This window comes from Tupaia chinensis, unplaced genomic scaffold (assembly GCF_000334495.1).
Source record: "Tupaia chinensis unplaced genomic scaffold, TupChi_1.0 Scaffold139897_1, whole genome shotgun sequence".
Lineage (NCBI taxonomy): Eukaryota > Metazoa > Chordata > Mammalia > Scandentia > Tupaiidae > Tupaia > Tupaia belangeri.
This window is the reverse complement of record NW_006199776.1, coordinates 990,703-1,016,428: the sequence shown is the minus strand read 5'-3', so window position 1 is coordinate 1,016,428 and position 25,726 is coordinate 990,703. Positions and strand designations below refer to the sequence as shown.

The following is a 25,726-nucleotide window of genomic DNA, read 5'->3' as shown; positions in this document are numbered from 1 at the left end:
TTTATTTCTAAAGTAAGAACTGTATCACTGAATTACATTTTAACAGTGCCTTAAGTATTCGAATCCTTTGAACAAAAATCCTACTGTTGAAAGCTAGAAGGAAAATGGCTATCATACTTCCGTACTGTGATTTCAGAGGCTTATACCTAAGTAACCCTCCTGACAGTGACTTGGGACTGGCAGCTCATGACTCAGTGGGACAGTTTTGCCTCTGACTCATGGGGAATCTGGGCTGTCACTTGACCCATCTGCTTCTTCCGTTTAGGAACTGTTACCATAAAATGTTCCATAAAGTACTTGTGAAACGGCAGAACTACAGATCAAAGGTGCTGGGAAATTAACATCTAGCTCTGTAACACTTCAGATATTGGAATTCAACTAGAGAGCGGGATAAAAAACGCCGGCTCCCTTCCATATGAAAAATCTCATTAAAACATTTTATGGCTTCTATATGCATCTGGCCATTAGGGTAAATGAAATAAATTGAAAGAAACATTCAGCCTTGGATTTAATCTAAAATGTTTTCCTAATTAAGTTTTAAAGATCCACAAAATACCCAGAGCCTGGCATGAATTTAATTAATTAAATCAGTTGCTTATTTCACTTTGGTTAAGTAGAATTAAACTTGTCCTGCAGCAAAAATTGTTTTAAGGTTAATGAATGTTACCTCCTAAAATGATTTTGACTGAGCAGAAGTATGACACAATGTGTAAATGACATGCTTCTATTAGAATAACTGAAACTTTAAAAAAAAGACTTTATTTTTTAGAACAGTTTTAGATTTACAGAAAAATAGAGACGATAACATAGAGTCCCTTGATACCCCATACACAGTTTCCACTGTTATCACTGTCTTAACATTTGTGTGGTATGTTTGTTAAAATTAATGAATCAGGGCCAGCAAGTGGCATGGTGGTTAAGGTGCTGGACCCCCACGTGGATGACCACGGTTTGAGTACCGAACTGCTTTGAACTCATGCTGGGCCCCTATGCCTGAGCAAGCCCAAAATCCCAGAAGAGAATGAATAGAATGAAGGAGAAGGGATAGTCGTGTGGCCACGGCACAGTCCCTTGTCCTCCATTCTCCTCTTGGGATCTTGGGCACGCATGCGCACGCGCCTGGTCTGAGTGTCAAGCCTCCAGGTCTGGTACTTACACTGCAGTGGACTACGTGGGAGTTCAGCAACATAGCCATTACACTGCCTGCTGGTCCCCACCAAGGTTAGATTTATCACCTGACTTATCACTGTTTATGTTGACCTTGAGCACCTCAGATTCTTTTCCTAAAAGGTTACTTTTTTTCTCCTTACTGCATTGCTAACAAATAGCTGAGATGAGGTGATTTAGGAAGCGATAGACGTTTATTCAGCTCACAGTTTGGGCGTCCCACATGCAGGCTCCAGTTCTGGTGAGGCTACGCCGTGGTGGAGGGCGTCTGCAGCGGGGCGGAGCGCGGTCTCTACCCATTGTCTTCTGGTCTGTCCCCTCTGATTGTATTAATAGATTCACTGACGGCGATCATCAGGGCCCTCCATAATGGCGTTGTCACACCCAAAGGTCCCCCCTGGCACGCTATGGAGAGTTACATCCACACTTACACATCTACAATGTATCAGGCCCAGCCTGTGAACTGCTAGAAGTCCAAATTGGAAACCACGAACCTTTGGGAGACAGACCATCATCCAAATCATCAGACCCTCCTTCTTACACTGCATTCTTCAGGAAAAGCCGCAGTGCAGGGACCTCACTGACCTGACAGAGTGGAGGTGGAGGAGAAGCCCCTCCTCCTGGAGGCTGGAGGATCTCCGTCAGGTACCTGGGATTCTCTCACACAGATGCGTCTCTTCCCCCCCGCTTATCTATTCATACAAACGTGTGTTTGAACCTGCCAGTATGGTTTTATTCTATAACCAAATACTGTTCATTTTGTGGCTCAAAATGCCCCAGCCTTACTCACTGGGAGTTCTTTCAGTTGGCTCTAAGATTGTTGGGCACAGCGGCGTCGCTGTTCTTTGTCTGTTGGTTGTTTGGTTTTAACATTTCCTTGCTTTATGATACTATGAGATATAAAGGCTCATCTGGGCACAGCTAACAACTTATATATATGTGTGTGTGGGTGTGGGTGTGTGCCTGTGTGTGTATACACACATATATTATTACTATATATAATATGTATTTATACATATATAAAATTAATATATAAACATTTTGTATATATATATGTACAAATCAGTTGCTTATTTCACATTTTAATGTTTATGTGGCTATGTTTGTTAAAATAATGAACCAGCCCCAGCAGGTGGCCTGGTTGTTAAGGCACTGGATTTCCACAAAGTCAACCACGGTTCAAACTTCTTGCAGTCAGGAGAATTGACTTATTAAAAAAACACTTATTTATATCTCAAACTATCAGATAATCCAAGGAACTATTTTTTCAGCTTTTGATATAAGAGAGAATAAGGCGATTCATAGCATTCAATTCAGTTTTCTACACATTTTATAGCTATAGAGTATTATAATTATAATAGAATGTGTAATAATGATCAAGATAGGGCAAGAGCCTTGACACTTCTGAATCAAGTAAAGGTTTAAGTATATTAAATGTGGTCTCAGTACTGCATACTATAACTGCCTTCCCACCTAGTCTGTTGTCTGCTTTTCCTCTAGACAGCACACTTCATGAGGACCTGGACTTTATCTGTTTATCCTCTCAAACTATAAGCTGAAATAAGTATTTCACTAAATAACATTTCTTCTTTTTTTAAGGATTATTTAATCTTATGCATTATTATTGTTATTTAATTTGCTATAGGGCATGTGTGCTCACTAGAGAAAGACAGAGAGAAAGAGGGAAAATGAGAAAGCAAGCTGCCAGATCTGGGACTCGAACTGCAGTTAGCCAAATAGGAGTCCAGCACCTTCACCACCACACCACCTACTGGCCCAGAATATTTATTCTTACTATGTGTGATTTATGCTGGCATTTTCTGTTATTTTTGTTTGTTTGTTAAAAATACTGGTCTTGGGCCAGTTCCATAGCCTAGTGGTGAAGGGAGCTGGATGCTGCATGGGTGATAGCAGTTTGAATCCTGGCCCCGGCAGCTAGTGAAACATACCAGGCATATGTGTATATATGCTCCAAATCATGACAGGATGGAGAATTAGAAGAGAAGGGATCGTGGCATGACTGGACCCTCTGGCAACTAAACAAACAAACAAAACTGGTCTTAAACCATGGATTGAGTTCACGAGTCGCTCAAGGATGACGACGCACACTCTAAAATCCACGGCCTTGGTGGATTGTCATTGTGCGTTTACATTTGTTTGGTAGCAAATCGTGGCAGTGTGTGTGTGTGTGTGTTTACTCCCTGCCACAGTGTGGGTCCCATGAGGGGAAGAGGAATTGGGCTGCCTTCCTCACTGCCATGTTTCCAGCTCCCAGCATAGCCCTGTAACAAGTCCAGGTCGTGTGCAGATAATCAACAAAGCACAGAGGGAAGTAGGAACTGTGACCCTGTGACAGACGCACAGTCCCCATTCTAAACCCACACGTGCTTAACCCCTTTCTTTTAGAGTGAGTTTGTTTTTTGAAACCAATGCTACATAAATAGCAGATGAATTAAATGACTTGATCAACCAGAACAAGCAATCTAAATACTTCAGTGAATAAATAGTTCCTGAATTTTAGGAAGTATTATGAGATGAATGGAGGAGCTGACTTTACAGTCTGGAGATGGTGACACGGGGGACTGCTCTGTCAGCCCCGGTCTTTCCCACCTGCCGACTTCCTCTGCTCTGCTGCCTAACTCACAGGAGGGTTCCTGCCTGCCCCTTCCCCAACAGCAGAGAGGATGACCTAGCATGTATTAGGACATTGCTTTCAAAGGTAAGTAGAACTCAGAGACATATCTCGCTCTGGGCATCCCTCTCCTAGGATGCTCAGGAGAAACAGGCCTGACCCCCTTTCAGGAAGTGTCTGTGCTGACAGTTCAGGTTCAGGTGCACTGTCTTTCAGGAAGTGTCTGTGCTGGCAGCTCAGGTTCAGGTGACGCAGTTCACTGCTGCAGACTCTCTTCTACAAGAATGGTAAAATCTGAGATTCGTGTCTGACCACTTGGATGGTCCAGTCTAACTCGTTAGCTTCTACCTTGAAGATGGGTGACAAAAAAACCAAAGGAATAAAGTACGTAGCCACATTCAGTACCTTTGTTAGAACCTTAGGGTGCAGGCTAAGGATGCTCAGAGATCAAAGGCCCTCTTAAATGTAGATGATCCCAAAGACTGCTGGGTCCCTGGTTAAGCCTGAGAGCATTTCCGGTGGTATCCCCTTATAGTAAGATCAAACAAGAACTCACTGTTGAACTTTTCTGCTGGGGGGAAGAATGAGGCTTACAATGACTCAATTACCATTCAAGTCAACTTGCATGCATTGATGGTGTCTCTGCACCATCGTCACCTTCTGGGCTACTCCTGGTTGGTGGCTGTACAGAGGTTTTGGAGTTGTAGTGGCCAGAAACAACTAATGAACAGAAAAGCTCTGCTTTTTTTTTTTTTTTTTTTAAGATTTTTGATTTTTTTTTTAAAGAGAGAGTTTTGCTATAGAGTGTATGCACTTGCTGGAGAGACAGAGAGACAGGAAGCTAGAAATCTCCCCCCACCTAGGGGGGATGGCCACACCACAGTCCCTTCTCCTCCATTCTCGTCTTGGGATTTTGGGAACGCATGCACACGCACCTGGTGTGAGATTTTTTTTTTAAAAGAATTATTTTAATCAGCTTTACTTATTTATTTGTTTTAATTTGACTTGAGAGGGACAGAGCAAGAGAGAGAGAAGGGGAAAGAGAGAGGGAGAGTGAGAGAGCAAGGTCTGGGACTTGAACCATGGTCAGCCATGTGGGAGTCCAGTGAGAGCACATGCCCTATGGAATATTGAAAAAGAAAAAGAATGAATGTTCGACCACATATTTTCCCTCATATTTTGAAATCTGAAAAAAATTAACATAGAGGAGAGAGAGAAGTAGACGCTACTGCATTCTGGGAAGGATGGGGGTGTAGAATAGAGGGAGATTATTAACATAAACAAAATTGCAGATGAATACAAGAAACTGGTGCTGCAAAATACGGAGAGGGAGAATGCAGCTCACAATAACACACTGTGACAGTGCTACGAGTGATCGAGGTGCTGAGCTCAGTAATTATCCTGATAGAGTCATAACCCATTGTATTCATGTACCGAAAAACCACAATTACTAAGTTAACAAAAATATTAAGACTGAATAGGGGTCAGCAGGTGGCATATTGGTTAAGACATTATACTACCACATGGTCAATAGCAGTTCGAGTCCCAGAACTGGCAGTGGCAGCTTGAAACTCATGCTGGGTGCACGTGCATGCATGCTCAGGAGGAGAGTGGAGGAGAAGGGATGGTGGTGTGGCCATCCCCCAGGGGGGTGATTTCTCACTTTCCCTCACACTGCCTCTCTCTGTCTCTCTCTGGTGAGCACATGCAATCTATGGCACACTGCCCCCTCCCCTAAAAAAGGAATGAATATTTGTATGTATGAGCAGCAGATTATGACATGAAATACATTTCTCACTGTGGGTCAAGGTCAAAAGGGTTGAAAGCCCCTTTCTTAGAACAGATCTAGTGTTGGATTGTAAGAGAATACTTTGGGAGTTGACATTTAGGCAAAGATCTGAAAAATCACTGGGGGTAGGGGCAGAGAAAAAAAAATTGTTTTTTGAAGGATTTTTAGCTATAGAGCATGAGTTCTTGACCGGGAGTCAGAGAGAGACAGAGACAGAAAGTGGGAAATCACCCTCCAGGGGGAATGGCCGTGCCGCAATCTCTTCTCCATTCTCCTCTCGGGATCTTGGGCACACACGCACCCAGTGTGTTTCAAGGTCTGGGACTGGAACCCACAGTCGGCCATGTGGGAGTCCAGCGACGTAACCATTGCACCATCTGCTGGTTCTCAAAATACTTCCTCAGGAGTCATAAACGTGGGCAGCACCAGCACATGCGCCGTGTCCACCACTCTCTGCGGGCGCTTCTGTCTGCGTGGAAGGAAGAGCCAGGCTAAGGCCGTGCTGACCGCCTCGCTTTCTGCTGCTGCTCGTGTGCATATTCATTTCCCATAACAGTTATCCTATCGAAAAATACCATTAGCAGTCAGTTATTTAAAGTATAGAGCTTTAAGGAAGCTTCCTGTATTATTTCAGAATAATAGGAAAAGCCAGTATATTTATAATCCGTATCTGGTTTCTTTAATTTCCATGAATGGGAAGATTCATGACTGTCTTAGATATCCCACATTTTCTGAGGCTGTGTCTTTGTGTCTCTCTGTCCGTAATTTAATGTTGAACAGGCAGGAAAGATAACTCTTCTATACAGGCATGGTGTGAGTTATGTCATCCGCCCAAGGGACGAGCAGTGCTTTTCACCTAACTTTTTACTTGCAGGATTCATAACACTGATCTTATTTTACTCAAATTCTGTTGCTATGGTGATAATTCTCCAGTGGACACACATATATACATCGCCCCCATAATCTCTGGAAATTTACACTTAAAACCGTTTATTTAAAGCAGGCCTTTATTAAAAAAAAATTTTTTTTTAAAAAGGGAACCAGCAGTTAGTGTAATGGTTATGTCGCTGGACTCCCACATAGTCGACCGCAGTTCGTGTCCCGGACCCGGTGCTTAAAACTCAGGCCAGGCACGTGTGCGTGCGTGCCCAAGATCCTGAGAGGAGAATGGAGGAGAAGGGATTGCAGCATGACCATCACCCCTGAGGGGTGATTTCTCGCTTTCTGTCTCTTTGTCTCTCTCTGTCTGGCGAGCGCACGTGACCTATAGCAAAAACCTCTCAAAAAAAAAAAAAAAAGCAGGCCTTTATATCTAAGCACGTCAGTGTATTTTATTTTCTAAGGGTTAATTTAGTGCCCTTCATGATGTTCTAATATTTGTTAGACTGTGAAATAGGATTGAAATATTTAAGTCTGTAGGTTTTATTTATTTATTTTTATTTGTTTTTTTAAGGTTTGTTTGTTTATTTATTTATTTATTTAATTTTAAGAGATTTTTGCTATATAGGGCGCGTGTGCTCGCCAGAAAGAGAGAGAGTGAAGGAGAAGGGATTGCGCTGTGGCCATCCCCCCTGGGAGCTGATTTCTCACTTTCTCTCTCTTGGTCTCTGTTTTTCTGGCGAGCGCACGCGCTCTATTGCAAAAACCTCTCCAAAAAAAAAGGAAAGAAATGTTGGATATGCACGCACAAGTGCCCAGCATGATTTTTAAGCCACTGGGTCCCGGGCTCAAAGTGCCATATGAAAGTCCAGTGCAAGGGACCAGCAGTTAGCGTAATGGCTATGTCGCTGGACTCCCATGTAGTTGACCACAGTTCGCGTCCTGGACCCAGTGGCTTAAAACTCACGCCGGGCACGTGTGCATGCATGCCCAAGATCCTGAGAGGAGAATGGAGAAGGGATTGCGGCGTAATGATCCCCCCTGCGGGGTGATTTCTCGCTTTCTGTCTCTCTGTCTCTCTCTGTCTTTCTGGCAAGCGCACACGCCCTATAGCAAAAACCTCTCCAAGAAAAAAAAAAAAAAAAGTCCAGTGCCTAACCACCTGCTGGCCCTAAGCCTGTAGTTTAAATATTACAATAATTCAAGCAACACTAGGATCTAATTTTAACTTTATTCGTTAAAAATGTATAATACTTGACCTTAACAGAAAAAAAAACTAAAAAATACATAACTTGTTTCAAAGAACTTTAACAATTGTTTGAAATAATACTTTTTTTCTTACTGTAAAGTTATGTGGAGGGACCAGCAGTTGGCTTAATGGCTATGTTGCTGGACTCCCATGTAGACAACCACGGTTCAAGTCCTGGACCTGGTGGCTTAAACTCATGCCAGGTGCGTGTGCATGCGTGTCCATGATCAAGGAGGAGAAGGGATTGCGGCGTGGCCATCCCCCCTGGGGGGTGATTTCTCGCTTTCTGTCTCTCTGTCTCTCTCTGTCTGTCTGGCGAGTGCACACACCCTATAGCAAAAACCTCTCAAAAAGAAAAAAAGCAGGTACGTGGAGATAGAGTTCATTCAAAAGTACGCATTAGGAGCCAGCGAGCTGAGAGGAGCAGGGATGACTGAGCAGCCAGCTGGCCGGTCCACGACACGAATGACTGCCCTGAGACCTTCTTCCAGGATCCCCGGTTTGCAGTCTCCCTCGGGCTGGCCACACGTCCTGCTGACAGACTACCGACACTGCCTTTCCCGTTGGCTCAGACAACTTCTGCCGCTGTGCTCTCACCCGCTTTACCCTCAGATTGCTCTCATCTCCGAAAGACGCGCCTCTGTGATCTCTGCCCAGTGTAAACGCTTCCAGACGACTTAAACCTGTGCTAGCATACAAGGCCCTCGCTTTCCCAGCGTCCGTGGGCCTGTGGTCATTTCCATCTGCTCTGCTGCTGGGAGGGTCTGACCTCAAACCGATGAGAGTAATAGCTTTGTGAGACCAAAAATTCCTCCTTTCCTTTTAACTTTTGCTTTACAGTTGTCTTTGGCTTGATAGGTACACACTGCCAATGTAGAAAATATTAAAAAATGCATAAAAGGCATAAAGAAGGAAATAAAAACCACCTGCAGTCATATCGCTCAGATACAATATCACCACTTACACTTTATAAATTTCTTTCTAGATTTTATGCACATATTTAATGCATGCTCTAATTTTGCTGGTATAACATACTGAGAACAGACAGCATGTGTTGGTCACCTACTGTGCGCTGGCCGCACACTGAGTACTTTCATATGATTCCTCATTACATCACCACTGGGCCTTAAGGAAGTGTGTCTATTACCCCCGTTTTGTAGATCAAGAAACTGAGGCTCGGGGGTGGTGACTGGGCTGTGGTGATTGCATTATGGAGGCCGTGGTCTCCTGAGTAGATTAATGATGCCTCATGAGACCCAGGGAGTTTCTAGTTCCCGGGACAAAGGGTTCTTCTCACGAGAGCAGACAAAAGCTTTCTCAGTCTGCATGGACCCGCCGTCTTCTGTGCTGTCAGCCATCGGGTTGGCCTGATGCCAGGCCTATGCCTTCAGAATTTTCAGCCATCAGAATTGTGAGTTAATAAGTCCTTATTTCCTTTTATTTTATTTATTTTTTTTTTGCCATAGAGTATGTGCGCTCCCTAGAGAGAGAGAGAGACAAAGAGACAGAGAGCAAGGGAAAGTGAGAAATCACCCCGACATGGACTGGCCATGCCACAATCCCTTCTCCTCTCAGGATTTTTGAGCACGCTCACACACACGCCTAGTGTGATTTTCAAGCCGATGGGTCCAGGCCTTGAACAGTGGTGTCAGCCAAGTGGGATCCAGCTGCCTTAACCTCTATGCCACCTGCTGGCCCCCATCCCTATTTCTTTATTAGCCACCCAATGTTAGATATTTCTGCTAGCAAAGCAAAAAGTGGACTAAGACAAAGTATGAGTCTATTTTGGTGCAAAAAATAAAAACTGAAATCCACGCAGTTTTTTTTTTTCATAATATACTTCCCACGGATTTTTGAAGAACCCCCTCATAAGTTTAGAAAGTGCCTGAGCTAGCACTGTAACCTAATCTGATTTAACTACAAAGTGTAAATCCTTCATTCTCTACCTGACTGCTTACCATAATTACTTTAACCATGTCTCTGTGGTTGGATATTTAAGTTGTTTCCAACCTTGAAGGCAAGAAACAAGGATGAGTCATTCCTGCACCCCCATTGAGCAGTGTCTGCTGCGTTGTTCAGGCTGAAAATGTCAGCTTAATGACTAGCCGGAGAGTGAGAAAGGAACTCCATGTAAGGTAAATGACATAAAAAATGGAAGAGAGGCAGAAATGAAAACAGCATGGTTGTGAAAAAATAAGAGAATTCTGCTCTTCGGAAATGGGGAGAACGACATTGAAGGGGCTGTTTTTGTTACTAGATTCTTTGAAATGTGAAGAACAGAAATTCAGGGGCTGGCAGGTAGGTGGTGGTTAAGGCACTGGACTCCTACATGGCCAACAGTGGTTCGAGTCCCAGACCTGGTAGTTTGTTTTCTCACTTTCCCTTTCTCTCTCTCTGGTCAATTTAAAAAATAAATACTAACAACAAACAAAATTAAATGCGTAAATAATTAATTAAAAAAAAAAGAACAGGAATTAATTCAGGCCAATTCTACCAAGAGGGTAATTTTCAATAAAGAAAATAGTGGAACCAGCAGATGGCATGGTGGTTAGGGTGCTGGGCTCCCACATGGCCGGCTGTGGTTCGAGTCCTATACCTGGAGATTTGCTTTCTCACTTCCCTTTCTCTCTCTCTCTGTCTCTGTCTGGGCAAATTACAGAATAATAATAATGAGAGCAAATAAAACTGAATAATTCTTTTTAAAAAAAGAAAATAAAAACACTACAAGAATTCAAGTCTAGGATTGTCATGAGTACCGCCTTCTTTTTAAAAAAATTTAATTTTATTCATCATTGTTACTTTTAAAATTTGACCAGAGAGAGAGCGGGAGAGAGAGAGGGAGAAGTGAGAAAGTAGACTGATAGGTCCAGGAACTGAACTGTGGTCAGCCATGTGGGAGCCCAGTGCTCCAATCATCACATCACCTGCCAGCCCCTACAGGCTCCTCCTTTTTTTTAAATTAAAAAAAAAAATTAATTATTGTATTTAATTGTATTTATTATTATTATTTTATTTTGACCAAGGAGAAAAAGAGAGGTAAATTTAGAAAGCAAGGCACTAGGTCCACTACCTGAACCACGGTCAAGCACATGGGCGTCCAATGCCCCAACCACCATGCCACTCGCCGGACCCAGGCTCCTTAATGTGCTTCCAGTAAGTTGCGTCTGTTTCAGGGTGTCTGTTTGCTTTTCCTCATGTGACCAACAGCTCCATACTTTTTATTCTTTTATGCCCTTACATATTTTTTTTTAGGAGTTTTTGCTATAGGGCGCATGCGCTCGCCAGACAGACAGAGAGACAGAGACAGAAAGCAAGAAATCACCCCCTGGGGGGATCGCCACACCACAATCTTTTCTCCTCCATTCTCCTCTCAGGATCTTGGGCATGCACGCACACGCACCCGGCGTGAGTTTTAAGCCACCGGGTCTGGGACGCGAACCGTGGGCGACTACGTGGGAGTCCAGCAACATAGCCATTACGCTAACTGTTGTTCCCCCGGTGTGAGTTTTAAGCCCCCGGGTCTGGGACTCGAACCGCTTTCAACTACGTGGGAGTCCAGTGACATAGCCATTACGCTACCTGCTGGTCCTGCCCTTACATTTTCTTTACCTGGTGGGTTTAGCCAATTTTCAGCCTGCTCTTGGGTTGTTGTTACCCCTCTGCCTTCTTTCCAGCTCATCCCCATTCCCGTTTTGCTTCCAGAGATAATTGCCTACTTCAGGCTTGAAAGTCACAACCTCTAAGCCAGGAAAGCACTTCTGGGAAATGTTGGGAGGAGAGGGCGGTGCCACAGTCTGAGGTCAGCTCTTCACTTCAGCCGCAGTAGACGACCCCAGGTCCCCGTCCCTGTGAGCGTGCCTTTCCTCTGCTCCAGTTTAAGAAGTCTCTCTTCTACTCTCCCACAGCATCCTGGGCAGGCCCCTGCCAAAAACCCTCGAAGTCCTTATTGTAATTTCCTATGTACTTTGTCCCAGCTGTATAATGGACTGTATAATGGACAACAGCGAAGAAAGTTGATTCCTGTTTATAGCTGCCATTTACCCACGGGTACAACGACACTATTGAGTCCCTAGTGTATTCCAGCTTATATTACAAGGGAGGCACAGCTAAGTAGACTTATACGTGGACAATTCTCTTACTTTACCCCTTACATACATGTATGTGTGCGTAAGTTTATTTTCTTCCACGAGTGATGAAGGTAGACAGCACCATCAACACGGTCTCAGTGCTACCACACCCCAGCTAGGCCTAAACCAGTGGCTATGGCCGCATGTGTGCCCGGCGCACTGAAGGAGGTCTCTAGACGAGAACCTGGAACCTTCCCGTGAGCGTCAGTCTTGCAGAGTGCAGTGTTTTACCACTGCACCACCCATCTAGCCCCCAGCAATGTCTTGTATTAATGTATGTTTAAGGTAAAGGATCCTTTAGGGCTCCGAGGGAAGGGGGAAAAATGCAGAAGTAATGTGACTAGAGAGGCTAGAGTTGCCCTGGTCGTAAAATGGCACAGACAGGCTGGCTACCGGCCGGGACCGTGGCTGTATCCCTGGGGGGTACCACACGGGAAGACCCGAGGGGGTTTGGAGGCAAGAGGAACGCGTTCGCACCTACAGCCAGTGTCGTGTGTCCTGCTGAGGACACAACCGTGGGGCAGCTGGTGAGCCTCTGGCGCGCCCTGTCTCACTCCTCACTGCTCCGTCAGTAATGAAGTTGCCACCCAACCTTTTATTTACTTTATCTTTAAATTAACTTTATTTTTTTTGGAGAGGTTTTTGCTATAGGGCACATGCACTCGCCAGAGAGACAGAGAGACAGAGAGAGAGAAAGCGAGAAATCACCCTCCGGGGGGATGGTCACGCCGCAATCCCTTCTCCTCCATTCTCCTCTTGGGATGTTGGGCACGCACGCACACGCGCCCGGCGTGAGTTTAAGCCCCCAGGTCTGGGACTCTAACCGTGATCAACTAATGGAAGTCCAGCGACATAGCCATTACACCATCTGCTGGTCCCCCTAACCTTTTGACTTTCTAAGAACTGATGTCTTAGGACCAGCGATGGTGTAATGGTTAAGTCACTAGACTCCCACATGGCCTACTGGATTTGAATCCCAGACTCAGAATCTTGAAACTCACATCAGTCGTGTGCGTGCGTGCCCAAAATCCCGAGAGGAGAATGGAGGAGAAGGGATTGCGGCATGGCCATCCCTACTGGGAGGGATGATTACTTGCGCTCTGTCTCTCTCTATCTCTTTGTCTCTCTGGCAAGCACATGTACCCTATAGCAAAAATCTCTCTCTAAAAAATAAAAAAAGAACTGAAGTCTTGATATAGAATTATTTGCTAAATAATATTATGGGGGAAAAAGGGAAAAGAGCATGGCGTTCTCACAGTCATTTTGTAATTGGCTTAACTTTTTTTATTTAAAATTTTTTTCACCTGTTAAAAAGAAGGCACGTAAGGCTATGTGTGGCAGTTAGCAGGTAATGTGGGGTCTGAGAAACCAAACCGAAACAAAAATGCCAAGTGTGTGACTCAGGCCTACCTCCAGGAATGCGCTGTGTGTTCTTCTCAGTGGTGTCATTAAGGGCTCCGGTGTTTTCCATTTTCCACTCTATCATCTTCAGCATGTTGGTTCTTGCTCTGAGGCTTATACCTTTCTGACCACAAGATGATATACTGTCAAGTTAAAGAAGAGGAGTAATTTTATTTGCTTGCTTGCTTTCTTTAAAAAAAAAAAAAATGACCACAGGTGTGCGTGCTTGCCAGAGAGAGATGCAGAGAGAAAGAGAGAGAGGAAAAGGTACCCACCCCCAATGGAGCATGGTCACACTCCATCCTCCATTTCTCCACCCTGTTGAGATCTGGGGCACACATGCAAATGTGTCTGGTATGTTTTTCAAGCTACCAGGGCTGGGATTTGAACTGCTCAGCTGGTCATTGGTATCTGGCTCCTGTAACCACCAGGTCATGGGGACAACATAATATTATGTACAATTCTTATTTGATTTTCTTCAAGTGAGGGTAGAAGCTTTGGCTCCTGGTCTCAGTGGGTAGAGGCCAGGAGTGGTGTTAGTCACGGTGCAATGCATAGGCTGTCTCCACACAGCAGATCTCCTGATTCAACTTAGCAGCAGGTGGTTTAGAAATTCTTATTCTTATTTGGTAAGTGAGGAAACTGACCTTCTCGGAGCTTGGAAATCCAAGATTGCATGGCTATTGAGTAGAAGGACCAGCTAACCATGGTGGTTAGCACACAATCACACGACTGACTGCATCATTCAAGTCTCAGACCCGGTGGCTTGAAAAACACGCCTAGCGCATGTGTATGCGTGCCCAAAATCCCAAGACAAGAATGGAGGAGAAGGGATTTCAGTGTGGCCATCTCTCCCGGAGGGTGATTTCTAACTTTCCCTCTCTGTCTCTGTCTCTCTCTCTCTCCAGGGAGTGCATCTGACTTATGGCAAAAAACAGAACCAACCAATCGGAACACACAGCTACTAAGTGGAGTACCTGCGTTTATCTAAACTTCACACTCACCCATAATGATTGCTTGAGGAGGGTGAAAGATTGTTGGTGAAAGGGTTATTAAAGATTTATAGATCCATTTAGAGTATCAACAAAAGATTTAAGTTACTTGAGGGCAAATTGTTAATAAATGTTGTATAAGTCCTTTAAGAAAAAAAACTATTAAAATATTAGAGATTTAAATAATAAATAAATGTACAATATTCTTGGATTGTATGATGTGCATTTGTTGTATTTTTTGAGAATATTCGGCCCTTTTATAAAATAAATGGGATCGATGAAACTCTAGCCGTGTTGAGCGTGGATAAGGAGGTAGTACCCAGCATACAAGAGGCGCTTACTGTTCAGGATGCACTGAATTTCCTTACGACACGAAAACACTCAATATTCATGAGGTCTTGTGCAACCGTCCACTCTGGCCCCGTGCGTCCTCTACTTCATAAGCACAGATAAGAGGATAGGTCAGCTGAGAGCCGCTGGGTGGCGCGGAGCCCGCCTATGTACCCGGTCCAGGAATCTGTCCTCACTGGCCTAGGAATAAATGGGAGTCACGGTCCAGCCGCGGTGCTGTCTCTGTCTCCAACTCCTCCTCCAGGTGAGTCTCTCTGATGCGGCAATGGTGTAGCCTCCAACCTCCGACACAGAGAGTGCGCATGCTCTCACACAGCAAGCATGCATCCCGAGACCATGAGCGAATAGCCTCCCATGCAGAGACCACGCATCCTGCATAGTGAGCCTGCATCCTCTCACCCGGTGAGCGTGTAGCCTCCCGCACAGCGAGTGCGCATGCTCCCACACAGCCAGCATGCATCCTCCCACCCGGTGAGCGGGTACCCACAAAGCGAGTGTGCATGGTCCCACACAGCAAGCATGCATCCCCTGACACCGTGAGCGAATAGCCTCCCATGCAGAGACCACACATCCTGCAACATAGTGAGCCAGCATCCTCCCACCCGGTGAGCAGGTAGCCTCCCACACAGCGAGTGCGCATGCTCCCACACGGCGAGCATGCATCCTCCCACCTGGTGAGTGTGTAGCCTCCTGCACAGCGAGTGTGCGTGCTCCCACACGGCGAGCATGCATCCTCCCACCCGGCAAGCATGCGTCCTCCCGCACAGCGAGCATGCATCCTCCCACACAGCGAGTGCGCATGCTCCCACACGGCGAGCATGCATCCTCCCACCCGGTGAGCATGTAGCCTCCCACACAGCGAGTGCGCATGCTCCCACACGGCGAACATGCATCCTCCCACCTGGTGAGTGTGTAGCCTCCTGCACAGCGAGTGTGCGTGCTCCCACACGGCAAGCATGCATCCTCCCACCCGGTGAGCATGTAGCCTCCCGCACAGCGAGCATGCATCCTCCCACACAGCGAGTGCGCATGCTCCCACACGGCGAGCATGCATCCCCCCACCTGGTGAGCGTGTGGCCTCCCGCACAGCGAGTGTGCATCTTCCCACACAGCGAGCATGGAGCCTCGCACACAGCAAGCATGTGTCTCTGGGCCCCTTGTGCCTGGGGACCTTCCTGCCCAGACCTTATCTTTGGTCCTTGTAACCACACTACAGTGGGGAGGCTCACATGGAGAGATGAGAGGCAGGTAACATGCCCTTCCATCCAGCTTGGACTCCAACGTTTCCCTTCCTTCCTTTCCTATCCGCCATGTTTTTTCTCTTTCTTCTCACTGTCCGCCTGTTTTCAGACTTGCTATAGGACGTGTGCATTTGCCGGAGAGACCGAGACAGAGAAAGCCAGAGATCACGCTCTGTGTGGGCTGGCCACGGTGCAATCCCTTCTCCTCCAACTGCCTCTTGGGATTTTGGGCAGGCTCACGCAGAGCTTGGGCACTGAGAACAGTCAGGGTTGTTTAAGCCGCTCGGCTTGTGTTCCTCGCCATAGCAGCCCCAGGTCGCCACCCTGTACTGCTTGTCTTATATCCGGGCTTTGCCAAACACACTGTGAGACAGATTCACAGGCTGCGGGTCTATCTGGGTGTGCCCTCAGGAAGAACACTGGGAAGAGGGCGAGAAGCAGCACTGGGTGGGAAAGGTGGATGTCTGTGCAGTTGCGGCAGAGGCCGCCACAGACTGCGGGAGACTGGGTCTGGGGTGGTTCTTCTGCGTTGTGCTACACTGAGACCTGCGAGCTGGGCCTTTGCCTCCCTGCACAGATCAGGCATTAGAAGTTAGCATTCCCTGGGAGGGCATCCAACCTTGAGCAAAGCAAAAAAATTTTTGGAGAGTTTTTTGTTATAGGGCAGGTGCGTTCTCCAGGAAGACAGAGACAGAAAGTGAGAAATCACCTCCCAGAGGGGATGGCCACACTGCAATCCCTTCTCCTCCATTCTCCTCTCGGGATCTTGGGGCACACACGCACATGTGCTTGGCATGAGTTTAAGCCACCTGGTCCGTGACTCGAACTGAGGTCGACTATATGGGAGTCCAGCGACATAGGCATTACGCCATCTACTTGTACCACAAGGCAAATCTCTTAAATTGAGGTCAGTTCCTAGGAAGGGACTCAGCCTGCTGTAAGCACCAGGAGCTCGCACACCTGGCAGTTGGGAGAATGAATGCCCTGTTCCTGAAGGGGAGATAGGAGAGGTCGTCCAAGCATCTTCTGCACTGTGTGGTCATTCTTCCTTTTTAAAATCTTTATTTGCCAGAGGGCACGTGTGCTTGCCGGAGAGAAACAGAGAGGGAGAGGGGGAGGAAGAAAGCACTGCCCAATGCAGTGTGGTCTGGCCTCAATCCCTTCTCCTCTCTCTTTCCATCCTTGGCGGTTGCATACACATGTGCCTGGTTTTCAAGACGGGGCTGGAATTCAAACCCTGTAGTCAGCCACATGGAATCTGATTCCTGTAATTGCCAGGCCATGGGGCTAGCTCCTGATCTTTTTTCCTTACAGAAACAAAAAATTCTCAGATCATATATATGAAGCCATAGGTACTATTAAGTTTACCTTAAATGTTTACAATAAATTGAATTACTCTTTGAATAAACTAGCGTGGTATTTATTTATTTATTTATTTTTTGGAGTGTTTTTGCTATAGGGCGCGTGCGCTCGCCAGACAGAGAGAGACAGAGAGACAGAAAGCGAGAAATCACCTCCCAGGGGGGATGGCCATGCCACAATCCCTTCTCCTCCATTCTCCTCTCGGGATCTTGGGCACGCACACACATGCACCCGGCGTGAGTTTCAAGCCACCGGGTCCAGGACGTGAACTGTGGTAGACTACATGGGAGTCCAGCAACATAGCCATTATGCCAACTGCTGGTCCCTAGCATGGTATTTATAAAACATAGCAGGTTGTGTTATCCCAAAGGAAATGGATTTTCAGCTCGTTTACAAAGAAGGGAAAGCACGAGGCCATGGCGGTTGAGGCAGCTGGGTCCCACGTGGCTGATAGCAAAGCTCAAGTCCTGAACTGAGCGGCCTGACAAACATGCTGGGCACATGCATTGGTGCCCAAAGTCCCGAGAAGAGAATGGAGGGCTTGGGATGAGGCCATCCTGCCTGGAGGGTGGTTTCTTACCTTCCCTCTCTCTGTGTGTCTGTCCCACAAGCCCGTGCCCGAAGCACATTTCACACACACAAAGGGAAGTCACTCACTTAAGCAGGGGAGCATAAATTGAGGTCAGCGTACTACAGGGGCTGGCCCGTGGGAAGCATTACTAAGGGGGAGTGAGGTTAACAGTTGAGAGTAGGATGAGATCTGGGCCCGGAGGAAAAGGAAGACTGTTTCCTCCTTTTGTTTATAGGCCGGGACACAGGGGTTGGCATTACTCCTTTGTTATGCAGATATTCCGAACTGCATTCAGGAGAGGTGTTCAGAGACAGAGGGAAAAACCTGTGGGAGGGGTAGAAGTCTTTATAAGGAGCGAAGCCGCGCGCTGGATCGGCCTGGCCGGCCGCCCCCCCACTGCCATTCCTGGTAACTACAAGATGACTGCTGTGCCGCATCAGCTGATAATTATCCCTGTGTACCAGAACTGCTTTCCTGAAACTGCATTCCTTGGAGACTCACCTACACTTGTGGATCTGCCGGAGACCCTTCCTTATCCAACCCTGAGTGGAGTTTATGCTCCCTATTACCAAAAACTTTATGAGCTGATGGTTGGAACTTGTGGCCTCTCTCCCTTTACTTGTATGTATCACTTTTTCAGTAACTCTTCTGGAAGACAACTGTATATAGCAGGGATATTGTAATGGGAGAGTGAGACAGGGCAGAGGGACAAACATAGGAAAAATAAAAAAAAATAAAAAAAAAGAGGAAGAGGAAAAAAAACATATATGTGCATAAGCAAGAAAGTAGAAGTGGAATATTATTGATGATAACATGCTTGATTGGGTCACTGTGCAGTTTATTCTAGATGGGAGATTACATTTAGTACGCTGTGATGATGCTCAGGGAATGAATGTTAGGGAAAAAAAAAAAGAACGAAAACAAAAAACAAACAAAAAAAAACGGTTAAACTATTCGTACCATTTAAAAAAAAAAATTGGATATTTGATGGCTGCAGTGAGCGGTATGGGCCCAGTTGGGTTCTACTTTATAGTATGCTCTTTTTACCCAATGGGGTTTAGGCCTAAAGTCAGACTTGAGTTCATGTAGAGGCATGTGTCAGCTGTGATAACTATTGGAGAGACTTAGACTAATTAAGATCACTGACAGATCATTTGGGGAGGGGTGAGGCACGGAGGGCAATCGGGGATGACAGGGACAATGTGGGAGGAGGATGGGTCATAACAGAGGGAGGGGGATGGGGAATCTAGGATGGTAAAACAAAAGGCAAGGTATGCAGGACACAAGAATTGGGAAATTATTTGCTGAGAACATATATGTTGACGTGCTTGATTGAGCCAACGCACAGTATATATTGGATGGAAAATTCATTTGTGTGTTGCGATGGGAAAAAAAAATTATAATAAAAAATAAACTATAAAAAAAAAAAGAGAAGAGGATAGAGAAAGATAGAAAGTGAACAATAGAGGGGATGTTAGTGAGAAACAGATATGGTTTATTATCTGTTGAAGATGACGTGTATAGTATTCTCAACTGGACTGGTCTGGGAAGTATTTCATGATGGGTGAAGTCTTTTAACAAGCAAAATGAGAAATAGTGATTGACTGTTTTAAAAAATTATAATAATAATAATTATTGGGAAATGCATGGAAAAGACTTTGAATGATAAAGCAGGGAGATCGATGCCTCTGTATTGACTGGCATGCATGGCATTCCCTTTTGAAAAAGCAATGGAAGTCAATGTAAAGTTATATGTAATCCAATGTAATATAAAGAAGATTATGATGATAATAAAACAAAACAAAACAAAACAAAACAAAAAAAAGAAGTCTTTATAAGAAGGTCGAATTAGAACAGAACTGTGGGGACTAGCACTTAGCATAATGGCTATGTCGCTGGACTCCCACGTAGTTGACCGCGGTTTGTGTCCCGGGCCCGGTGGCTTAAAACTCACGCTGGGTGCGTGTGCGTGCGTGCCCAAGATCCCGAGAGGAGAACGGAGGAGAAGGGATTGTGGCGTGACCATCTCCCTTGGGGGGTGATTTCTCGCTTTCTGTCTCTCTGTCTCTCTCAGTATGTCTGGCGAGCGCATGAATCCTATAGCAAAAACCTCTCCAAAAAAAGAACAGAACTGTGAAGGATGGTCAGGACTTTCATGGCAAAAAAAAAAAAAAGATGTTCCAAAAATTTTCAGGGAACTTGGATAGGTTTTGAGAATCGGTTTGACCACAGGTGAGAACATTTTAGTGAGATAGGTACTTTTTATGACATCTTGTTGTCATTTTAAAGCCTGTTTTGTTTGATATTAGTATGACCATTCCAGGTTTCTCGTAGTTGCTGTTTTCATAATGTAGCTTTTTATACCATGTTACTTTCCATCATATTTGTGTATTTGTATCTAAACTGTTTCTCCTGCATACATCATATAACTGGATCTTATTTATTTTAATTTTTGCTATATAGTGCATGTGCTCCTGGTGGGGTGGAAGAGAGAGAGAAATCATCCCCCTGGGGGGACGGCCATGCTGCAATCCCTTCAAATCCATTCTCCTCTCGTGAATTTTTTTTCCCGTCTTCTTTTTCCAGTTTCCCTAACTACCATGCTACCTGGCTTGTCTTTGTTTTGTTCATATTTAATCAATTTATGTATTTATAGGGCACGTGTGCTTGCTGGAGAGACAGAGACAATGAAAATGAGAATGGACTCCCCAGGGGGATGACTGTGCTGCAATCCCTTCTCCTCCTTTCTTTCTTTCTTTCTTTTTCTTTCTTTCTTTCTTTCTTTCTTTCTTTCTTTCTTTCTTTCTTTCTTCCTTTCTTTCTTTCTTTTTTGAGAAGTTTTTGCTATAGGGCGCATGCGCTCACCAGAAAGACAGAGAGAGAGAAAGTGAGAAATCACCCCCAGGGGGGATGACCATGTCGCAATCCCTTCTCCTCCATTCTCCTCTCGAGATCTTGGACACACATGCACACGTGCCCGGAGTGAGTTTAAGCTGCCTGGTCCGGGACTCGAACTGTGATCGACTACATGGGAGTTCAGCGACATAGCTATTATACTAACTGCTGGTCCCAAGGACCTCCTTCTTAAGATCACTGGAAAGGAGAGTAAGTGCCCACATAAATTTTGGAGGGGACACATTCAAGGTACTGATTTTCTAATATAAATAGATTTTAATGTCATTAATAATTTTTTTCACTGTTTTTTATTTCCTTGATGTTTACTCTAGGGCTTACCACATACATTCTAGTTTATCAGCACCAGCCTTGAATTTGCACCGATTTAATTTCAGTGGGATACAGAAATATTACTCCTGGACAGGCCTGTCTGCTCCCCCACTTTCTGTGGTGTTATCATTGAACATTTATATTCACAAACTTTACAAACGCAATAACATATTGCTATAATCACTACTTTATATAATTGTGTCTTTTAAAGGAGCTAAAAGAAGAAAGGAGAGCAAATATATATTTATAGCCAAAACCAGAAAAGATAACTAAGATTATTATAAGTAAAGGCTATAAATAGCTGTAGTCACTTTCTTAGCAGAAATGGGCCTTCTATCACCCACTACCTTGTGCGGAAAGCGGCAAAAGGATCACAACGCTGTGTGTGTGTGTGTGTGTGCGTGTGTGTATATATATATATATATACACACATATATCTATATCTACATATATATTTTTAAATTTTTTATTGTATTTGGCCATCAGGAAAGTCATGACGTATTTTTCTATGCAAAAATGCATCATGACTTTCTTGACAACCCAATATTTATTTTAGGTGTAGAATATATGGTATTGGAGGGCAGGTGGCACAGTGGTTAAGGCACTTATTCTCACATGGCTAATCACAGTTCGAGTCCTGGACCTGGTGCCTTAAAAGTCACTCCAGGTGCATGTGCATCCAAAATCCCAGGAGAACGGAGAAGGGATTGTGGCATGGCCATCCTTCCAGGGGGTGACTTTTTACTTTCTGACTCTCTGTCTCTTTCTCTCTCTGGCAAGTGCATGTGCCCTATGGCCAAAACCTTTAAAATAAACAAAGAATATACTGTATCACTATACATACAGAGAGTGAAAGGGTCACTGCAGTCAAGCAAATGAACATATCTACCTCCTCATATTGTTACCTTGTCTTGTTTGTGTGTTTGTGTGTGTCTGTGTGCGTGTGGCAAGAGCACCTGAAATCTACTCTCTTGCCAAATTTCAGCATGTAATATTATTAATTATAATCCTTATTATACCACAAGTACCAGGATACAAGAAAGAAGAGAGACAGACAAGAAGAAAAATACTCAAAAAATAATGACTGAGAACTTCACAAATTTCTTGAAAAGTATTAATACATTCAGGAAGTTCAACTCCAAGCAAAATAAACACAGAGATACCCAAACAGAAGGCCAGACGTGGGGCAGCAGTAGCTCAGCACTCTGCAGTGCTCCACCACGTGGGAGGTCCTGAGTTCGTGGCCCAGGGACCCCTGTTCGCACCAGGTCCACGTGCCTGTGATCGAGGCTGCCTGAGGCCGGAGGAGGGTCTCAACGTGGGGCTCTGTTGGAAGGGTCTCTTTATCTCTCTTTTTTTTTATAGTTATTGTCAGAGGGCTCAAACTCTCACCAGAGAGAGACAGGGAGGCAGAGGGAGAGGGAGAGAGGGCCATGAAGAACGCATCCCTCAATGGGGTGTGGTCATGCTGCGACCCCTTCTCCACCATTCTCTCTGAATTTGGGGTATCCATGCAGATGTGTACAGTGTTTTGGTTGTCCATGTGGCATTTGGCGCCCGTAACATCAAGCCACTAGGATGGTCCACCTACCTTTCTCTATCTCGAGCTCTCTCTCATGGAAGACATAAGGAATCTAAAAACAAAGCGTATACACAAACACATGCATTTTTGCTTCTTAAGAAATTATGAGCACATAAAAAGACCAATAATAAAATGCCATAGATTTTTTGTTTGTTTGTTTGCTATAGGGCACATGTGCTCCCCAGAGAGGAGAAGGGGAGACATCACCCCCCAGGGATGCTGGCCATTTTGCAATCCCTTCTCCTCCATTTTCCTCTAGAGATTTTGGACATGTACACATGCCTGGTGTGTTTATAAGATGCTGGATTTAGGACTTTTACCATGGAAGCAGCGATGTGGGATCCACCCACCTTTACCTCCATGCCACCTGCTGGCTCACAAGTTTTTTTGTTTTTGTTTTTGTTTTTGTTTTGATATAGGGCGAGTGTGGGATTTGGAGCATGCGTGCATACGTGGATGTATTTTTCAGGCCACCAGGTCTGGGACTCAAACTGGGAAGCTGGCCATGTGAGATCCAGGCACCCTAACCTCTGTGCCACTGGCAGCCCTAGCACAGCTCTTTTTATCCTCCCTGTTTCATGTTTATTCCTCTTCTTTCTCAGGGAGAGCCCGGGCGCTTGGTGGGATTATTCATGAAATGTACCCATGTTGCACAGTCTTCTAGCAGGAGGGGCCTCAGCTGCCAGTAGCTGTGATCTGCTTGATAAAGGGAAAATTTTTGGTTTTTCTTTTTCCCTTCCCTGCCTCACTTTTCTCCATTACTGTGTGTTTGGGACTCACCTCCCAAATGAACTACCTGTACACAGCTCCATGTCACAGGGCTACGCTTCCGGGGAAGTGAAAGACACAACCCCTCGCCCACCCCTGATGCCAAGTACCAAAAAATGGTCATGTAAAAACTATCAGCACACAGGTGCAAAGCATGACATTACATTGACAATATAGTAACTATATATAAAAAGCATAAATTCAGTTATATTTTCTCATACCTATATTTTAACCCTTACTTGTTCCATTTTTATCATAAAATAAAACTCTTCTATTAACATTGGTTTATAACATTATCTTCCTAGTATAATAATAGGAAGAAAAAAAGGACAAACATGAAAGACAAGAAGGAAGGACAGGGAGATAAAAATAAATGGATCCGTCCGCAGGGCGACTGTCCTGCCTCTCAATGGCCTTTGTGAGTCATGAATGTCAGCAGTGTATCGTTTGATGCACGAAACCCACGTCTCCAAGCGTACAATGCAGGAATAAATGAACACTGAAGCCCTGATGTTGAGCTCAGAAAAAAGAGATCCTAACACTTCATCAAATGAGCTCTTTGTGGGAAAAAAAAAAAAAAAGATTAAAACAAGAACCTCCTATTGTTTTTTGCCTCCCATCTTTGGTTCCGTTTTAGCACAGAAAGGAATAAAGATAGGAGTGTTCTCAAAGCAGTATCAGGTTAAGAACAGTTCATCACATAGTACAACAAAACATCTCTCAACCTTTTAGAGCACAGAGAAAAATGTACTAGAGAGATAAAATGCAAATGTCCTAGAGAAGTCCGCAAACGTAGTATAAAGAAATCTGTACTCTAAAAGAATTACGGTTTAAAAAGTAATTGGAGGGACCGGAAGGTGTCATGGTGGTTGGGGTGCTGGACACTCCCACATGGCTGACCAGGTTCAAGTCCTGGACCTGGTGGCTTGTTTTCTAACTTCCCCTCTTTCTATCTCTGTCAAGTTAAAAAAAAAAAAAAATGAATGAATAAATTAAAAAAATTTAAAAAGTAATTGGAAAATGTAAAACATTATGGGTTAGTCACAAAGTATTCACAATAGGACTCCCACAGTACAATTTCATTTTACAACAAAATGACATCATAAGTGAGGGAACCAAGCCTCCTGGAGTGGAAACACTCAGTTATAGGTATCTTCTTCCTCGATGCCTCTGTCAGGGCCTGAGCTGCCCTTTGTCCCCCCTGCTCAAGCCCCGCTGTGTCTGGGGTGATGATCGGATCCTCTCCCTGGAGTCATTTTCTGGCCTGGCTGCCTATCACTGGCCAGTGGAATAACTGAAATCCCAGGAGGTCCTGAGACAGCCCCAAAGCTGCTAGCGTTTGCATTCTGCCTTTGTCTTCATTCATCAGGGACCAGCTTTCCTTCTGCTACCTGGGTTCTGAGCTAAAAATACCCGGATTCAAGTCCTGCCTGTCACTACCAACCCCAACTCCCAGCCCTCCCCAGCCCCGTCCCCCGGTATGAGAGAAAGGGCTGAAGGGAGAGACCCAGAGACAGGTGATCGCCACAGGGGCTCGTTGTGTTGGGACCCCCCCATCCCAGCCTCCCAACTAGCCAGGGCTCAGAGGTGCACGGGGCTCGCTGTGCTGTTCGGCTCAGGAATCGAATCTGGGCTCTGTGCACGACTTTTAGTCTCACAAGTGGTGGTGCTACCCCTGCACCACTGAGGCTGGGCGGCTGTCACTGGCTTTGGTGAATGACCGAAGACGAGGCGGACTGGCAGCAAATGACCCTAGAGCTTCTCTCTAGGTTATCCGGATAGACTAGCCGGGGGCTGGAGACTTCTTTCACCGGGGAAAGGGCCATGTCCAGGACAACGTCACGATGCCATGCTTTCTCCCCGGGAGAGGACGGGTGCACCAGCCTGGCGCGGGGGCTGACAGTGGTGTTTCCAGAGGCACCAGATGAGACCAGGATGGCGCAGGTGTAAGTCCACTCCTGCTCTGTGGGGGGGCCAGGGCCAGGGCCAGTGGTCCCTCTCCTGCAGCAGGGTACAGCTCACGCTGGCCTTCTTATCTGTAATCGGTCCCCAGACAAGGGGGGTCCTTCTGCCTGGGGCGCACCAAGTGATACACAGATATGTACAACTGCATTCTCTCGCAGTGTGACCCGGTGTGAGATTTCACTGCTTTGACCCTTGTTTTCTAACCCTGCAGAAAAGGAAAACGCGATACTTACCTCACAGGGCTGTTTCCAAAGTTAAGTTTACCTGCTCGGTCACTCATGTGTGAAGCACGACTGAGTTCACGCTCAGGCAGTGTTTGCTGAACAGATTAAGATAAATCCCCTTGGAGAGCTGTGGGGTCACGAACAGGGCATGGACTTCTTTTTTTCTTTTTTCAGTTTTTTTCCCATAGGGCACTTAGGCTT

At 45.4% G+C, this 25,726-nt stretch overlaps 1 long non-coding RNA gene across 1 annotated transcript; it reads right to left on the bottom strand.

The window, feature by feature from the left end:
• Positions 1–5,990: 5,990 nt before the first annotated feature.
• On the bottom strand, positions 5,991–14,744 carry LOC106736418 (uncharacterized). Its single transcript, XR_001371431.2, has 3 exons — positions 14,578–14,744; positions 13,254–13,387; positions 5,991–6,149 (listed from the first exon to the last, which is right to left on the bottom strand). It is a non-coding gene; the product is annotated as an uncharacterized LOC106736418 (long non-coding RNA).
• Between the last annotated feature and the right edge of the window lie 10,982 nt (positions 14,745–25,726).